The sequence below is a fragment of the Poecilia mexicana genome, unplaced genomic scaffold (genome assembly GCF_051168715.1).
Source record: "Poecilia mexicana isolate PSO_F unplaced genomic scaffold, ASM5116871v1 scaffold_3, whole genome shotgun sequence".
Classification (NCBI taxonomy): domain Eukaryota; kingdom Metazoa; phylum Chordata; class Actinopteri; order Cyprinodontiformes; family Poeciliidae; genus Poecilia; species Poecilia mexicana.
The window spans coordinates 10582040-10593488 of record NW_028263372.1 but is presented as its reverse complement, the minus strand read 5'-3'; positions in this window follow the sequence as shown (position 1 = coordinate 10593488).

The window sequence follows — 11449 nt, the reverse complement described above, 5'->3', positions numbered from 1 at the left end:
CGTTCGGATGATGTCTGTCAAATCTAATGTGTTTGTTTCCAGAAAATGCCATAACCCAGTCTTTCAGTGTTCCACAGCAAAGAAAAAAGAAAAAAACGGGGGGAAAAAAGGCAAAGATGGGACTGATGTAATGAAGCAGAAGATAAACAAGAGTATTATTACCCCTTCAATGTTTCTACACTTTATTCCAGACAAGTATAAATGTCAGTGTATTCAGTGCAATTTTATTTGCTGGGTAAACACAAAGTATGGCATGAATATAAAGTAGAAGGGATATTTATTTATTTATTTTACTGTGATGCCCTTGAATAAAATCTGACATTAGCTAATGAGTCAACAGAGTCCAGTCCTTTGTGATTTAATGTTTGTATAAATACAGAGTGAATACACAGCTAACCTCGAACTTATCTGCGGTTCAGAATTCACAGATTCAACTATTTGTGGATTTCTCTGCTTAACGTAACCCAAAATTAGCCTATTCCTTCAAAAATGTTCTAAAGAAAATACCATTTGAGCAGCAGAAGCAACTAGCCGCGATGCTAATTGACACGATGATGCGCAGCGTTTGGAAACTAGCCATTCAGTTTTTGGCTTTACCCCTAAGAGCAGACATAAGGAGGATCACGTATGTTAGCTTTTGTGGTATCGTTAAGACGGTTTCCACTCTGCGCATTAATGCATATTCAAGTATATTTTGTGTATGAACTATTAAATAAGGCAGTTGTAAGCGTTTTTAGCGTATTTGTGGATTTTTTCGCTATGAGAGGGAGAATACTTTGGAGCAAATGTGTTACTTTTGAATTGCGAACATGCTTTACAAATTTGTATTTTTAATAATTATGATGATTTCTTTTATGCTAGGCAGATTTACTGTATAATCCAAGCCCCGTTGGGCTTAAAGTAATAAATTACAAGTCGAGCACTCAGGATTTTCTTGTCATGCAAAGAATCATGGCTCCATTACTTGTTTCACTGTCAGCACAATGTTCTTTTTAAATGCTGCCAGTTTTATGCTAGCTGGGTAAAACAAATGACTTCTTCACCTTAGTGGCTTGTGAAATTTACCTCCCAAACATGTGATCAAACAGTGAATTTCTGGCTCAACAATGAGGACTTTAACGCCAGGCCGTGATAGTTGGATGGCAGATTTATTTAGCTTCACTGCTTTAGTTTGATAAACGGAAACGTTTGAGTCAAAAAACAAAAAGTGAATAAATCTGTAAGATTCATGGCGTTGGCAATACGTTCCAATTCCAGCGTGAGCCGAGCTGTGACACTCATTGCCGCGGGATTTTTCAGAGTGTCCACAAAAAAAAAAAAAAAAAAACATCTTTCACAGCCTGGCTTAGCTAGTAATCACATTGAGTAAGCTGGTGTCAGGCACAATGTGGAGCGTTAATTTATTACAGCTCTGCATCATCCTACGTCACCGAGAAGCAAAGCAGTTAATGCGACGGAGCGTCAGGGGAAAATGGAATCAAGGTTTCCCCCCCGACTGTAAAGTCATTTAACCTGGATCCTCTTTTGTCATCCCAGTGCGTTATGCCTCATCATCCAGCCACGTCATAGCAATAAATGTACACAGACTGCATTGATATTGCTGAAATAATAACTGCCTAACAGCTGCAGATTTTGCTGTTGCCATTTGTAGCATTTTGTCACGGAGCCACGTGACCGGAAATCATACACATGCTTAATTTGTAGAAACAGAATAAAGATCTGCGTTGAGATGAGATCCAGTAAAATTGAATAATCTCAATCAGCTTGAGTTGGCATGTGACCTTTTTTTTTTTTTTTGAAGAAGAAGAATTGCAGGATAGCAAGCCTACGTAGATTTGTCATTAGCAGTTTTAATTAGAAACTCCACCACTGTGACATAAAACATTTTCACCAGAGGAAAGAAGAGCACTTGGTAGTTGCACAGCTGCAACATTAAGAGACTTGAGACATTTTGGGTGTTTTATTCTTTCAAACATACAGGTTTAGGCACCTTATGTGAAGTATATTTCATGTTGAGCTCACAAAAAAGAACAAAAAAAACACTGTCGTGTAAAAACACACCTGCTCTAGACGGGTGCTGTTAAACTTACGTTAACGTTAAAGCTTGCAGAGCAGTTGGTGTGTGTTCACCGACTGCCTCATTTGCAGTTTGTTTTTATTGCACCTGCAGCACTGGCCATCCGCTGCACATTTTTCATAAAGAACGTCGCTGTTCACAAAAAACAAGGGGCGGGAAGCTGCTCTCTTTAAATAACCATAGGCTTCCACGCTGATAACAGTCTAAAGGAAAATGAGTGCGTATCAAGTATTGTTTTGTAGTGTTGTATTTGAATTCCTTTTTTTTTTTTTTTTGCCAGAGTGCTTTCCAGATTGCACAAATCTGCTTTAGAACTGGTGTTACTCAGACGAGGCTCTCTAATTTGAGCCTAACCAGCCCGTGAAGTGGAGAAGGAACAAAAACATTTCTGTGCAGATGCACACATATGATCGAGGAAACAAATCTGAATCGAAGGTAAAACTGCTGTTTTGTGAGAAAAAAAAACAAAAACAGAAGGCCTTGACAGCACAAATCAGGATATCTGTCATAAACCGGTTAATGCTGATGAAAGAGTTGGGAGTAAATCCTTATTTAATATTTACATCCACCTTTCACTGCTAATGCAGCTGCAAGTGTTTTGTCTCCATCAGCTTTGCGCATGAAGAGACTTAAATCTGTCTTTTCAAAAACAGCTCAAGTAGGATGAGGTGGAGAGCTTCTGGAACTTTGTAAAACTCAAACATTGCCAAAAGATTTCCAATCAGATCTATAGCTAGCTCATTCTGACATATAGTCATATTCAGTTTATTAAAATATTATTGAAAAGTTTATGTCAGTAGCCAATTTTCCAAGTGAAAGACATGATGTACATACATATAAATTACACAAGGTTGTATACCTTTGTTCTTACGGCTGATGAAAACATTTTTGATTAGAATATTACATCAGACAAAAAGAAATAAATACAATTTTAATGCAGTCATGTGAGCTTAATGAAAAGTTTGATAAATATCTGCCTAAAGGCTGTTTTTCAAAAGATACTTTTCATTTGACAGCACATACTATACTCTAAAACACTGAAGATTACTGTAAATCCGTTCTGATGTAAACAGTTCCATTGCAACTTTCTGAAGTTTTCTTCTAAGAACTTCCTCTTATTTACCTCTCTCCATCTTCCCATCAGCTCTGACCAGCTTGTTGAAGGACACCATCATCACCACATGATGCCCCAGCAGCATTTTTTCCCCCTCACTTGGCATGGCGTGTTTGTGGATGTTTAGAACAAACCTAAGCACTAGAGCACTTTTTCTGGTAAGACTTGTGGAGAGCACGGATAACAGCTCTCCTGTCATCAGGTTCTCCGACCTGAGCCGTGGATCTGTGCGCCACCTGCAGTGTTACCGTGGCCTCTCCTCTGATGAATGCTCTCCATGCCCACGCTGTCAATTTAGATGGATGTTCATGTCTCGGTGGGTCTGTAGATGTAGCACACGCTCTCAGTTTGATGGATTGAGCAGCGTTCTGTGGGAGTCTCAACTTCTACAAAACTTTATCCCTGACCTGTCTGCTTTGTTCCTTTGTCTTCATGATACCGTTTATTCACTGAGGTTCTCTAAGAAACCAGCACAGTACAGCTAAATACTAATTAGGTGACTTTTTAAAGGCAATATGTTCCAAAGTTATTGTTAAAGGGGCAGTGTTGTGCATTTTCCAGGTACATAGTGCCATTTTATAGCATAATCAAGAAATGATTCACTTTGGTTGTCATAAAATGCTGCATCAAATATTAGGTAAAATAGTTTGGCTTCCTGATTTAACTCCTTCAAATTGGGCAACCGTCTCTTTAAAAAGTCCTGCTCTTTCTGAAACTCTGCCTTCATGAAATCCCCTCAACAGCATTTCACTGAGAAGTAGCTCGTATAATGAGCTCAGCAGATTCACAGTTCCACCAGGTTGTTGCTAATTGCTGCTGGCTAGTCTGAAGGAGCCGAATAGTGGAGTCACGGGAGAGGCCTGTTCTGTGAGGCGGAGCTAGGTCCTCCCAGGTGTTTTGCACAGCTGAATAGTTGCCACAGAAGTTTTCCCAAACATGCATAAAAGCAACAATTCAGGTATGTTTTGATGAGGGAATAACATAATGTGATGTTAAACTCAAAAAGGTTGATTTTGTGTAACACTGCCCCTTTAATATATTTAGCAAAAAAAAAAACAAGTACCTCTTTCCTTCCTCTTCATAATTGCACCCTGCTGGTTTACCAGAAGAAAAAAATATATTATTCATGGTTGCTCTGTGGTATAAATGTGAAAAAGTTCAGGGGGGATAAAACCTTTTACAAGGTACTGTACATCAGAAGCACTCACTGAGTTTAGGTGAAATTAGAAACGTCCTGATTGCAGCAGATCACAATTCGAATCTATTTCAAACTTGAGAAAATTATGAAAGACTTCATGTAAACTGTAACACAACTCAAACCTCCAAACATATTTTGGATCTAATTAACCTCATATGTGAAACTTCTGCTTCATTTTGGGCTAAACAAACATCTTCTGCTTCGTTATGCCCCATGATGGACATTACCAAAACTTTTGCATCTGCTGAGCCTCACTTTGATCTTTCAGCTGCTGCTGAGCCTCCTGCTGGTCTGGTGCCATAAATTAGACTCCAATATGTTATTATATAATAATATATTTATTGATTTGCTGAGATGTGTAAACCCAAAACACATATTTACATTTTTTTTCTAAAATCCTTTCATCCACTTGTCTCTGATTTGGTTCATCGTCACTTTTCTGTGCTCTTTCCTCGTGAACAGAGTCGCCGTTAAAAACTGAATTACCGAAGGACTGAATGTGAGTGGGAGGTGAGGATTTTAGTCTTTTTGGGGTCAACGCTACTTCCCGAGACGCCGTTGCCGAGCCTCGGGCGTCTTCATGGTTAGAGGTGGCATTTTCTTCCTTCATTACAGCCGCCTACACTCCCTCAAGTGGATGGAAAGAGATTTAAGGAGATTAGAAGTGATGTAATGTTGCGTGACATCCTACCCTCGACAGCATCACCCGCGGTGTAGAGCCACAGACATGAGCTCCGGTGCAACAACACACACACACACACACACACACACGCACACACACACACACACACACACACACACACAAGTGTGGAAACCACAGTGACACAATACACTGATGGCAAACATGTAAACAGTGATGAATATGCATGAAGTTGCACAGACATAAACATGCGAAGCTGAATATTAATAAGCGTCAGTGACATGAAGCTCGAGTTCATTAGAGACAATCAAATGCATGACAAGTTTTACTGTACAGTAACATGGTCAGCTTCATCGCTAGTAAATCAAGCGCTAACTTCAACTCCACTTCAAGCTGAGGTATGTAACTCATAAAAATAATGGGGTTTTTTTGTTGTTTATTTACATATTTGTTGAAACTGTCACTCTATCTTGGCAGTATAGTAGGAGACAGGAAAAAAACTATCTCCTACTAGTGCTAACTACATAAACATCCAGCACGGTTAGAAACAACCAATCACGGCCAGGAGGAGGGTCTTAGCGCAGTCAATCATGCTTCTGTATGCGCTGCTTATGCTCTAACCCTTCCAGTCTGCTACACTACATCCGGTTCACAACAACAGAGGCTGCCATCAATACTAAAGCTAGTTGGCATGGCCACCGATGATGAAGGATAATCAGGTTTTCCTGGAACAGTAAGTTCCTTCGCCGCCATTAGCACATTTAGCGGCATGTCCATGAGCCTGACCGACAGCGCTAAGCCCCTCCTCCTGGCTCTGATTGGTTGTTTTTGACAACCTTTTTCTCACAAATTATCTCTCTCATAATATTCTGTCACAACATGGTGACCGTTTGAACAAATAAGTAGTTGGAGTTTTTTATATATATATATAAAAATACATACCTTAACGTTAATAGCTTTATGTTCTGATCAGCCAAAACATCAGCCCCCGCTGAGAAGCAAAGTGAATGGCACAGCTCATTTTTGTTCCAGCACATCACTGTAGTAAAACGCCTACATTCTGACACTGGATGCTACAAAAACGGTTGCCATCTCTCTAAATATGAAGACTAATCACATTCCTGCAGCAGTGGCAGCAGCCTCTCCCTCACAAAGGGAGAGCAGAAGGTCCAACAAGGCACCGCTGAGGACTGAGAGTCTGATGCGTCTGCGTAGCCTCCAGCTACCGGTTGTATGGCATCTCTGTGTTAGAAGTCCATTCATTCTGCTGAGACCCTGACCCACACGGCCCACGATATGTAGTGCTAATGCATGGCGCTCGAGGACAACATCACATGATCCTCGTCTGTGCAATAACTTGTCGGAGCTGTTTTGGCAGTGAAATGACAACCGAGGTAATGTTGAGCAGGTTTTAAAGACGTCATGAGTGATCAGTGCGCTTTGCACATCCCCACCACCTTTACTGCATTAATCGTCACAAATGAAAGAAAATGTGTTTCACTTTAATCAATTTAAAACAGTTGATAGCCACTTTGTAAATTAACGGTGAATTCAAACCAGTCCCGTTTAGTCCACTTTACCCCAACTCTAACTCGTTTGCCTGGAAAGTCCGGTTCGTTTGGGGAGATGTGAATGTTGAATCGGTTCAAAGAAATGAATTCTGGTCCGCAAAAAAAAATCCAGGTCTCTGTCTTTTTAAGTGAATTCTGGTGCGATTCAAAGACCGGAAACCAGTCCAAAAGCAGGAAGTGGACTACAGCGGAGGGGATTCTGGGTAAATAGAACCAAAACAAATGAACGAGTCCGGCGTAATGATGAGAAATGCTTCATGGTCTTTTACCAGAGACAAAATAAATCCTACAGCCACTAAAAAATGATGCTGCTCCATTTTTGTTTACATTTTGTGAAGAAGGAAGTTGTGCTCGTCTTCTTCGGAGGTTTTCATGTCATTTTCTTCTGTAGTTCTTGGTGCAGCGCCACCACAGGCGAGGGGGAGAACAGGTTGCTCAAATGGTTTGGTTAGTTTGACCAGCCCAGTGTGAAAGAACAGCAGCAGCTGAAAATGTAACAAATGTTACAATTTTGGACTGTCATCTGTGAATAGTCCAGCTGATTTTAAAGTGGGTGGATTGAGGACAGCTAGGAGGAGCTTTTAGATTTTTGTTTGCAGCCTCAGAGGTTGGAATGATATAAAATAAAAGTGGATCCACAGGCTTGCAGCACAGAAAGGTTGGAGGCAGGCTCCGATGGTAGGAGATATTTGGGGGGAGATTTTGTAGCGATTTGTTTTGGTCATAGAAGTTTATTTTATTTTCCTTATCTATAGCTGAATAAGAGGTGAATATGAGCAACATTAATTAAATAAAAAAGAAATACACATTTTAAAAATGTGTCAAAATGAAAAGCTGCTGTTTCATACAGAATAGTATTAACCTGATAAAAAAAATACTGTTGGTTTTATTTATTTTTTTATTTGTTGTTTTGTAATAAGAAAAGGAAATATTGATTAGAAACTGAAAATATGTCAGATTCTAAAAAAAAAAAAGGCAAAAAATAGTTGAGAACTGGAGTAGGCTATGTGAGGTTGGAAGAAGAAGAAACAGTATAAATGTTTTTAAATGTGACTTTTTAAAAATATTTTATTTCTTTTTTTAAAAATATATATATTTCAAAAAGTACTGAATATTAATTAGCTTCACCTGACTTGTAAAAATAAATCAATGCTGTTTTTGTTTACATGTAAATTAAACTAAAAAAAAAGAAAGGAAGGAAGAAAAAGCAATCTCTAATCTCAGTGGACTCTTCAAAATAATTATCTTTTTTTTGTGCCATTACCCAGTGAGTATGGAGGTCATTCGAAATCCTCCGCAGCAGACTTAATGTTTTCTCTCATGTAGAATATTGTGTTATGTAATGGACGTTGAAAGGAGTTTAATGGTTATTATAATAAAGATTCAAAGAGCTGCCATCCACCCACCAAGTCATTATTGGTACCTACTTAGACAGGTCATGGGTGGACTGGAGTCTATACCAGCAGTTAATGGTTTCCTCCACATGTCCACATATGAAAAAAAGAAAAAAAAACATCCCAACTGTTCTCTGGAAGATTTTACACGTTTTCCTTTAATCATAGGTAATAAAAAAAAGGTTTGAAAAAGTTATTTTTCAAGACATGTATAGCGGAGGAAAATGCATTTCTTTATATTCTCCATGCTACTTCTGTCGGATTCCTCCCAGCCCCCCAAGTACATGTGATAAAATTCAGCTGCAAATATTGGCCATATTATGATTACTGAATTTGAAATAGCACCTTACAGCCTCGGCTCAGGCTTTCACACCCTCTTATCTCGACCCCAAGGTTGTGGAGGTTTGGTAGCAGACTCTCTGGCACTGTTTCCACTAAGACAAGAGCCCCACAGGGCTCGGCGCTCTCTCGCTTTCTCTCTGCACTGCACACTGCTGACTACAGACATAGTCAGGATTCTTGTCTGGTACAGAAATTCTCCAGTGACACCGCCCTGAAGGGTGTTTTTTTTTTTTTTATCAATAACAGTGATGATGCAAAAAAAATAAATAAATAAATAAAATACAAAACCAGGATTGAGGTTTGTGGTCAGAGGGAAACTTTTGAAAACTTTAAAGGCTCAGTCTAGACTTTTTCCCTTCTTGCTAGAAGGCTGACCCTCTTATTATTTGTTGTTGTTACTTTTTTTCTTGATTTTTATTTAATCGGGGAATCCTGGCCAAGTATCCTCTCTTGCTGTGTGCCAAGGGTGGGTGGAGAGGGGGAGGCGTTGTGGTGGATGATCAATAAACTCATCAGGAAGGTTGGATCGCTGTTTGGCCTCACGGCTTGCCTCTCTCGACATCATAACTTGAAAGTGAGGGAGCGTTTCACGTCTCTCTTGTTATTGAACCTCTTCACACGTCGTCTCAACTTCAAATATTAAAGTATTCATGTGTGGCATCTTGGAGCTAAAGTGGAGTCAATCCATATCAGGGTCATTGTGGGGGGAGACAAAGCAAAATGGCAAAAAGGGAACTGATCAGAACATGATCTGATTTCACTAATCAGGCATTACATTATGACCAGCCTATTTGTATATGGCCAACTGGGACTGGCGTGTGTGGTTGGACCCAACAGACAAGTTATTTGAAGCTCAGCTTTCTGAAGAAGTGGACGCTGGTTCTTTAAATAGACTGTATTAAGTGTTTCCCATCCAAACAGTGACATTTTACAGTACAATCGAGTAACTATGCTACCTTCAGTTGTTATCAAAATGCTACGCATGTATAAAATATGACATTTTAACGCCTTGAAATTGGGCTGCTGTCTCTTTAAAACTTCCTTCTCTTTCTAAAAGAGCAGAGGTCACTCCTCTACTAATCCTTCAACGTTTTTACCAGCGTTGCACTGAGAAGTAACTGGTAAAATGAGCCCAGCAGATGCGCAGTTCCACCAGATGTTTGCTAATTGCTGATGGCTAGTCTGAAGGGGCTGAGCTTCAGACTAGAGGGCAGAAGCTCTGAAGAGGACCTGCAGCTAGAAGGTGGTTTTCAGTCCAATTGGGCATTTTGAGGAGCTGAATGGTTACCATGGGAGATTGAAGGATTTCTCAAACACGCATGAAAGAATCAAGGCGACACTCCAGGTACATTTTTGATGAGGGAGTAGCATTGTAGCATGATGTAAGGCTCAAGAAGGTCAATTTTACATGAACCTCCCCCTATAAGAAAGGTATGTTGTGTATGAGGCAACATTGCTGCAGGCCAGTCAAGTTTCCATGGTGACCTCTGCCTATCAAAATGACTTAATGAAACAGGACAGGATCCCAGGCTGGGCAGCAGATAATTAAAACAGACCGAGCTGAAATTCCTTCAGATGATGCAAGAGTGGTGAAAGTCTTTTGGACGTTAATTTTAATATTTATATGTAACGTCTCCTTTTTCACACGCCGTTCATATGTCTGCTTAATATATTCTGAAAATAAATAGATGCTGGCCGTTTACATTTATCCTAGGTGGTATTTGATTAATTGTTAATTGAGAAAGTAGCATTTCTGACTTGCCCTCTGAAAAGTCACATTTTCGACTTGATTCGGAGCGTATGTATTTTTTGAATGTTTTGTTAATGTCTTGACAGTTGGGGAAAATTGAATTTATCTCCAAAAGCTAGACAAGAAGCAACATGTAAAAATGTTAGTGGGCAAAAACATTCACAATCTGACATCAGCAGATGTCAGAAAAGGTCAACGCAAACAGGAAACATGCCAGCAGCCGCTAAATATTAAACAGGTGGAGGTGTGAGAGACACCAGCGAGTTTTCTCTCCAGTTGAAAAGTTCGTATTTAAAGCTTTACTTTGATTTTTTTTATATATATCTGCTCTCATCTTCTGTGCAAACGCAACCAGCATTTACATCAAATTAGAGATGAAGGTGAAGAACGAAGAGAAAACGATACACTAATTTCTCTGCACACAAAGGCGATAAATCTGTCAACAGACGTCAACGCTGTGGCACATTTACAGAAGGAGAACAGCTGGTCCCATCAGAAATCTCCTTTTTTTTTTTTTTTTTTCTTTAAGCTGGTATGGAGCTGGGATAAAGATTCGTTTTGCGTCATGGGAGTGGTTTCAAAGAGAAACTGTTCTGCTTCAGTTATTGAGCCGTTTAAAGTCAAAATACTGGAGGTGAAGGTAACTTTAGTTTTTAATTTATCAGTAAATCCAAATGAGGCATGCCAGATTAAGACTGATTAAACAGCATGAATGAAACATTTACCGTTTCTATTAACTGCAACGCTTGTGTTATGGAGTTCAAAATGAATTGTCATTGAAACGGCACATTAAGATTTCTGGATTGTGAAACTGTGACAGAAAAGCTGATTTTGGAATCAATAACATAGCGACAATAATCACTATGAAAAATGACTGTGTCATTGTTCCTGCACAGAAGCAACACATATCACAAATTGTGACTCTTTTGTATTAATAATGCTTAATATTAGTTCATTAAAAATTTTTTAAATATGACGTACAACGCTGACAAACCATTTTCATTTAACTGTAAATTCATAGTAAGTCATAATTTATGTTGACCTTAAACACATACATGCTTAATGCTACATTCATATTATATTTGTTCAAGATCTAGATTTGTTACAAGGTAGAAATAATTTCACCATCAAATCTACTACTTGGTACCATAAGCGCTCCAAAACAAGCAAATGAAAATCTTTTTTTTTTTTTTTCCCCAATTTTCGGAACATGAGGATCGTTTTTAGTCTAAAACAACATGGTACGACAAATACAAAAATCACCTTCATCATCTTCAAAACACTCGATCAAGAATGTGCGGGAGAAATAATCCGGGGGACATTAATCCCTCAATTCCACCGCAAATAAGAGATGTTGACTAAT